This window comes from Marmota marmota, unplaced genomic scaffold (assembly GCF_001458135.2).
Source record: "Marmota marmota marmota unplaced genomic scaffold, marMar, whole genome shotgun sequence".
Classification (NCBI taxonomy): domain Eukaryota; kingdom Metazoa; phylum Chordata; class Mammalia; order Rodentia; family Sciuridae; genus Marmota; species Marmota marmota.
The window spans coordinates 60,958,726-60,965,957 of record NW_025999842.1 but is presented as its reverse complement, the minus strand read 5'-3'; positions in this window follow the sequence as shown (position 1 = coordinate 60,965,957).

Sequence of the window (7,232 nt, the reverse complement as noted above, 5' to 3'; positions counted from 1 at the left end):
AAAGTAGGGATAAATGGTGCATTTGGTAGGATATTAATGCTTATTGATAAGACTCTAAGATGATTACTCATGGAGTAAGCATTATTCTATGGAACATATATAAACATAAATATTTACATATTTGTTATGAGTCAATGATAAGTTTAGCTTTGATCTTTCTAGCAGTCAATGCAAAGCAGAAGCATATTTAACTCCCTTTGATTTGCACACCCCGGAGCAGGCTATCAGGACTCAGTAAAATTTCTGACTTGAAAATTCTAAAAACAAACAAACAAACAACAAATAAACAAAACCAAATCACGCTAATTTAGGAATAAAATTTTCAGTAAATAGAAGATGGTAACACCCCCACTCCCGCACACCGACATTAGACTTGACTTTATTCCCAAATATAAGTCCTCCTTTTCTTCTAAGCTAATCTTGTCACCCCTGAAATGCATCTTCACTCTCAATTATAATGTTCCCTCTGGAAGGACCTTTTCACATCTTTTTACTATTTTATGATCCAAATGGTCTCTGATTTACTCCTTTTGACCAAGATCAATGCCAAGTGTCATTTAAATTCTTATGGGTTTAATGAAATATTATTTTTATTCTTGGTAATGTTGCTTTGCATTGTTATTATATCTTCCTGGAATTCTTATATTTAGAATTTTTACTGGCTTTTGAATAGAAAACCTCTGTGTTAACTTTCCACTACCAAAACAAAATACCTGAGAAAATTAAGTTTTAAAGAGGAAATATTTATTTTGATTCATAATTTTGGAGGTTCCAGTCCATAATTGTATGATATCACTGTTTGGGGCATGGGGCACAAGGTGGAGTAAAACTACTGATATTCTGAGTCATTAGCAAAAAGATAAAGAGGAAAAGGTTAAAGTCCCATAATCCCTTTCAAGGCTTCTAGTGACCTAATGACCTCCTGCTAAGCCTCTCCCTTCAAAGATTTGACTCCCTCCCAATAGTGCCATTTTGGGGCCTTTGGTGGACATTTAAGATCCAGACTACAACATTGTCAAGAGTAGCTTTTGGGAAGACAAAGAAAGTGATCAGTCATGTAGGTATTTGGTATTCTAGGATTATTCTAATACTTGGTTAGCAGTAAAATGACTTGGTTTTGCAAGATATACACTTTAAGTGTATTAAATTAGTTCTCTTGGTTCCTGACCAAGAATGCTGAGAGTTCTAGAGGTTTCTTAAAGATCATTTCATGGTCTATCAGAAAATGTAGCATTTTTTTAAAAAAATCTAATGAAAGTTTTGCTCTCCTACAGAAAGCCCTTAGGTAGGCTAACTACAAAGTTAGATTTGTTTACTCTTGGCTAAGTTTTATCAATTTATCAGACTAAATTGCATGGTAAATAAAGCTTTTAAACTTTTTTTTGCATTTGTGAAGAGAATATAAAATACATCATTGTTGATAGAAGGATTGCTTACCATTCTAATAGACCTCTTTCAGGGCTTTGTTATAGGTAGTATATACATATTGCATCTATGGTAGCTTATATTTTAAAATATGCTTCGACCCAAAGTTGCTTTCCATGAATATATATTATAATAGTATTGTGACTTTAAATTGCTTTCTTTGATAATAAGAATCACACATTTAGTGTCTTCCATATGATAAGAAGTCTTAGAAGGAACACGTTCACAATCTCATTCATCTTTAAAATAATTCCATGAGGTTATCATTTGTATTTTAATAGTCAAGAGATAGAAGTTGAAAAGAATTGAGTAATGTGTTCAGGGCTGCTTAGTAAGGCAGAAGACTTAGAATTAGAAAGCAGGTCTGTGTGAATCCACAGTGATTACTCATTTGACTATTCCATACTTCCTGTCTATTACAAGTTAATGGAGCTACAAGCTACGATAAAATTTAAAAGGAAACATCACATGCCGGTAGAAGGACAATCTCATTAGCTTTAAAATTCTGTAGGTTTTTTCATGGCTTAGTTATTAAATATTGCATCTTTAGCAAGAAACTTGGTTTGGATTTGTTTCTGGAGTCTGTATTTTAAAAAATGTTTCCTTCTCTGCCTTTTTCTGGACTGAGAGCTCTTTGGTTTATGAGTGATTATTTTAGCCTCATACTCTAATCAGTAATTGATTCTATCTGGAGCTTGTTTATGATAGTCTATTTCTCAGTAATGTTTACAAAATGTGTTGGTTCTGAGTGAAAACAAAGGATAGAAAGGAAATACTATATCTGGCCTCACTCTTTATTGGAGCAAGCTTTCACCACTGTAACTATGTCCTTCCATGAGTTCAGTTATTGGATGACTAACAGACCCGTAGACACATCTACTCACTACTCCGAGCTACAACCACCATTTGTTACACTAACTCTGCCTTTCCTTCTGACACTGAGCCATTATTGCTAAGAAATGAACCTCTATTTTCAAATAGAAGTTTTCAGCCTGTTTCTAGCTCAACTGTTTTCAGTGTTGAGCGCGCGCACACACACACGCGCACACACACACACACACGTTTGTTTTCTTTTCATATATATTTGCTTTCTTTGGGGTGATTTTTTATGATTCCATTTTATGTTCACTTTTGGCACCTTAGTTATTCTACTTTTTACAATTGTAATGATTGTTCTAAGACTTAGTATATACTTGTAACTTTAAATGATCTGCTTTCCAATTATATAGCACTTTGCTTAGAATACAAGGACTTTAAAGAATGTACCACAGTATTTATTTCCACTTTCCCCTCATGATCCTTTATACATCTTTTGTATATTTTACTTTTACATTTGTTTTAAACCACACAATATATTATTCCTATTTGTATTTTAAACAACCATGTCTTAAAGTATAAAATGCTGTAAACATTTGAGTTCCTTCATATTTGTATATATTTTTACCATTTCTGATACACTTTTTTCCCCTAGTATAGATCCAAATTTCCATATAGTGTTGTTTCTCACATCTGAAGAGTTTTCTTAAACAACACTTGTGCAGGTCCTCTAAGTGAATCCTCTCAGATTTTGTTTGTGTGAAAAAAAATCTGTGTTATTCTTCATTTTGAAACATATTTTCCCTTGGTGAAGAATTTTAGGTTGACAATGATTTGTCATTTTGTTTTGTGCCTCAAAGTGTTCTTCCTTGAGTTTTGACTTCCATATTTTTTGATAAATACACTATCATAGTTTTGTTTGTTTCTCTCTATATAATGTTGCATTTTTCTCTGGCTGGATTAAAGATTTTCTCCTCCTTCTAGGCTTCAGTGCACATAAATATTTTGTGTGTGTGTTTATCATTCTTTGAGGTTCCCTGAATTTTTTGGAAGTATTTGTTGATTTTCACTAATTTTTGGTTCTTGGCTATTGTTCCTTCAAATATGTATTCTCCTCCATTCTCTTTCATCCTTCTTTAGTTATACATCCTTCTTTAGTTAATATAGGATATTTGGATTTTGATTCAGAGTTCCTGAATGCTTTGTTGTATTTTTTGTCCACTACTGCATTTTTTTCTAGTGTGTGTGTGTGTGTGTGTGTGTGTGTTTCCAATAGGATTTTGGCTATTTCCAGCTGACTTATGTTTAAGTTCATTGATTTTTTTCTAAAAATGTATTTTTCTAGTATTCTCTTAAGTTCATAAACTTGAAAGTTTTGGGTCCTGGATTTTCCATTTCATTTCTTATTTTCTATCTTTCTGATAAAATGTCCCATCTTTCCATGCATATTTTCCACTCTTTTGACAGAAATATTTCATATATTAATCATAATTACATTAAACTATTTGTGTACCTTTTGGTAACTGTTTTCCAGTTCCTATAGACCAGCCTTTGTCTTGGGTTCTATGTGCCTATGCATTAGGAGTGGGGCTTTTTCCATATGCAACTCAATTTGAACAGAGTTGATTTCTTGCCAATGTCCTATCTCCCCTCTTTGAAGTTTTAAAATATGGAAATAATCATATTAAATAATCATTTGCATGTATTTAGTATTTGCAGCTTTACTAAGGATTTAAAGCTCGATTCCAATTTTCATCTTTATATTGAGTCTCAGTCACCCTGAATGGCTTCACTTCTATGACTAAATCTCATTCTTCACCTCTTTTATCCTTTGTCTTGCTCCATCTTCCTTTCTTACTATTTTCTTTTTTTGAGAAACTTAAGTTGGAATGTTGACCAATAAGAAGAAAAGCCTGGACTGGTGCCACACATTTTATAAATCCTACACTAAAATGGATATGCATTGTGCCTTAGGTTCCTCTACCCAGCTGCCTCTTTCTCTCAGGACTCTCAATATTCCTGTGCTCTACTTCACCAACTCCTTCCAGGAATTCTGTGAGGAATGAAGGCTGTGATTAGACACAGTCATTGACTTCATAGTATCTTTGGACCAATGCTGGATATTAATTGATCAGCTTTAACTGTAACAGCTTGTCCACGCCTTGTTTCAGAATAGCAGCTCATACTCTTCTCCCATGCAGTCCTTGTGGTCTACTAAATGTTCTTCCAATTCACAGTCTTTGTTCCCACGATTTCCCTTACTGGCATTTTATTCTCCTTACCTGGTGCTACTCCTCTATGTCCAAATAACAGTGGATGGAGTGGATTTGGGACGGGGGTGGGGTGTTTTGTAGATGAGAAGAACTTAAGCATGTTAGTATACTGAAGAGGAATTGGTAGAGCAAATATAATTTGTGCAAGAACTTTGTGGAGAAGGGAGGAAATGGAGCCTAAGATCCAGGGAAGAAATCACCTAGTTGGGAGAAGAGTATCTATGAGAAAAATAGAAATGGGAAATAGGGATAGATTTGTAAGTGAATGATAAACATGAATAGGATTTCTCTGATGACATATTATATGGGGAAAAGTCGCCTGAGATTTAGAGAATGTTATAGAATGAGGATCCCAGAAATAGTGACGAATTCTAAATATTAGTCTAGGGAAGTAGGAGACCAATTGGGGTCAAAAGAAAAGATTACTGATCAGTGTTGAGGGATTTGTTGACATTGCAAACCATAATTTTCAGCAGCACCAACTAGTTTCATGTACATTAATCAAAACTGTATGACCATATATCCAGTTATGACTGCTCTTTTAACTTGCAGAACCACATTTGCTACACACACACACACACACACACACACACACACGGAATTCCCCTGGCTTAACATCTCCCAAAGAATTCATTTTTTTCCATTTCCCCAAACTCCACACTATTTTCTACTTTTCTAATGATGATGAGGGTGATAAAGATTTTATATCCCATCTCTCTATTTAAAAATGATTAGCTCACCTAAATGAATATTTATTTTTGGAACCAGGAATTGAACCCAGAGGGGATTAACCAATGAGCCACATCCCCAGCCCTTTTTATTTTTTATTACATTTTTTTTTACTTTAAGACAGCATCTCACTAAGTTGCTAAGGCTGGTTTTAAACTTGATATCCTCCTGACTCAGTCTCCTGAGCCACTGGTATTTAAGCCATTGCAATAGGCTTAGTTGAATATTTATTAAGCAATGATCTAACCATGATGGGCTTACAAGAAAAAATAATTTTGGATTCCACCTTTAAAAAGCTTGTATCTTGAACAAAAGAACTATTAACAATTATAGCATCACTACTGGTTATTATGTGGGTGACCTCTTAAAATAGAGGTCAGCAAACCATATCTTACAGACCAAATCCCACCCTCTGCCAGTTATTTCATGCACTGGGAACTAAAATCCTCTTCCCACTTTTTAAAAATTAATTAATTTATTTTAATTAGGTATGTATGACACCAGAATGCACTTTGATTCATTGTACACAATTGAAGTACAACTTTTCATTTGTATACATCAGTGACAAATCCTCTGAAAGAGAAATTAGGAAAACTATCCCATTCACAATAGCCTCAAAAAAAAACTTGGGAATCAACTTGCTCTTCATTTTAAATAAGACAGGAAGCAGAGCAAACTCTTTGCACACATGACAAATATGTCTGGCATTATTTCCAGCATACTAGGAAGATTCAAAGCGTTCCCAAACCCCTCATTTTTTGTTTGTACCTAGAATTTAAATTGTTATAATTTTTCTTAAAGGTTTTGCATACTATTATAATACAAATGATCCTGAAAACAGATGCCATGTAAGCTGTTTTCAGTTAACAAACTTGTTTATACCTTAGTAGGCAGGAATGGTTAAAGCAACAGAATGAGAGGCTACAATGAGCCTTCTCAACTGCTATAGTTTAAAAATAAGTAATCTGAGAGTCATGGAAGTTAAGTGATTTACCCAGGATCATAAAACTCACTGGTACAAGATGGAAGACTAAAATCCAGGTCTCCTACTTCCTACTTCAGAATTCTTCAGGGGTAGATTTGTCCATGGAGCTGAGTAAAGTCGATGCATCTTCACTTGGAAAGACAGTGGTGCTAAAGGCAGTAATAATGCACTTCAAACACAGGCAAGAATGATTGTTGGGGGAAATTTATTTATTTATTTATTTTATTGGTTGTTCAAAACATTACAAAGCTCTTGACATATCATATTTCATACATTAGATTCAAGTGGGTTATGAACTCCCATTTTTACCCCAAATACAGATTGCAGAATCACATCAGTTACACATCCACATTTTTACATAATGCCATATTATTAACTGTTGTATTCTGCTACCTTTCCTATCCTCTACTATCCCCCCTCCCCTCCCCTCCCATCTTCTCTATCTACACCATCTACTGTAATTCATTTCTCTCCTTGTTTTTTCCCATTCCCCTCACAACCTCTTATATGTAATTTTGTATAACAATGAGGGTCTCCTTCCATTTCCATGCAATTTCCCTTTTCTCTCCCTTTCCCTCCCACCTCATGTCTCTGTTTAATGTTAGTCTTTTCCTCCTGCTCTTCCTCCCTGCTCTGTTCTTAGTTGCTCTCATTATATCAAAGAAGACATTTGGCATTTGTTTTTTAGGGATTGGCTAGCTTCACTTAGCATAATCTGCTCTAGTGCCATCCATTTCCCTGCAAATTCCATGATTTTGTCATTTTTTAGTGCTGCGTAATAATCCATGGTGTATAAATGCCACATTTTTTTTTATCCATTAGTCTATTGAAGGGCATCTGGGTTGGTTCCACAGTCCACCTATTGTGAATTGTCCTGCTATGAACATCGATGTGGCAGTATCCCTGTAGTACGCTCTTTTAAGGTCTTCAGGGAATAGTCCGAGAAGGGCAATAGCTGAGTCAAATGGTGGTTCCATTCCCAGCTTTCCCAGGAATCTCCATAC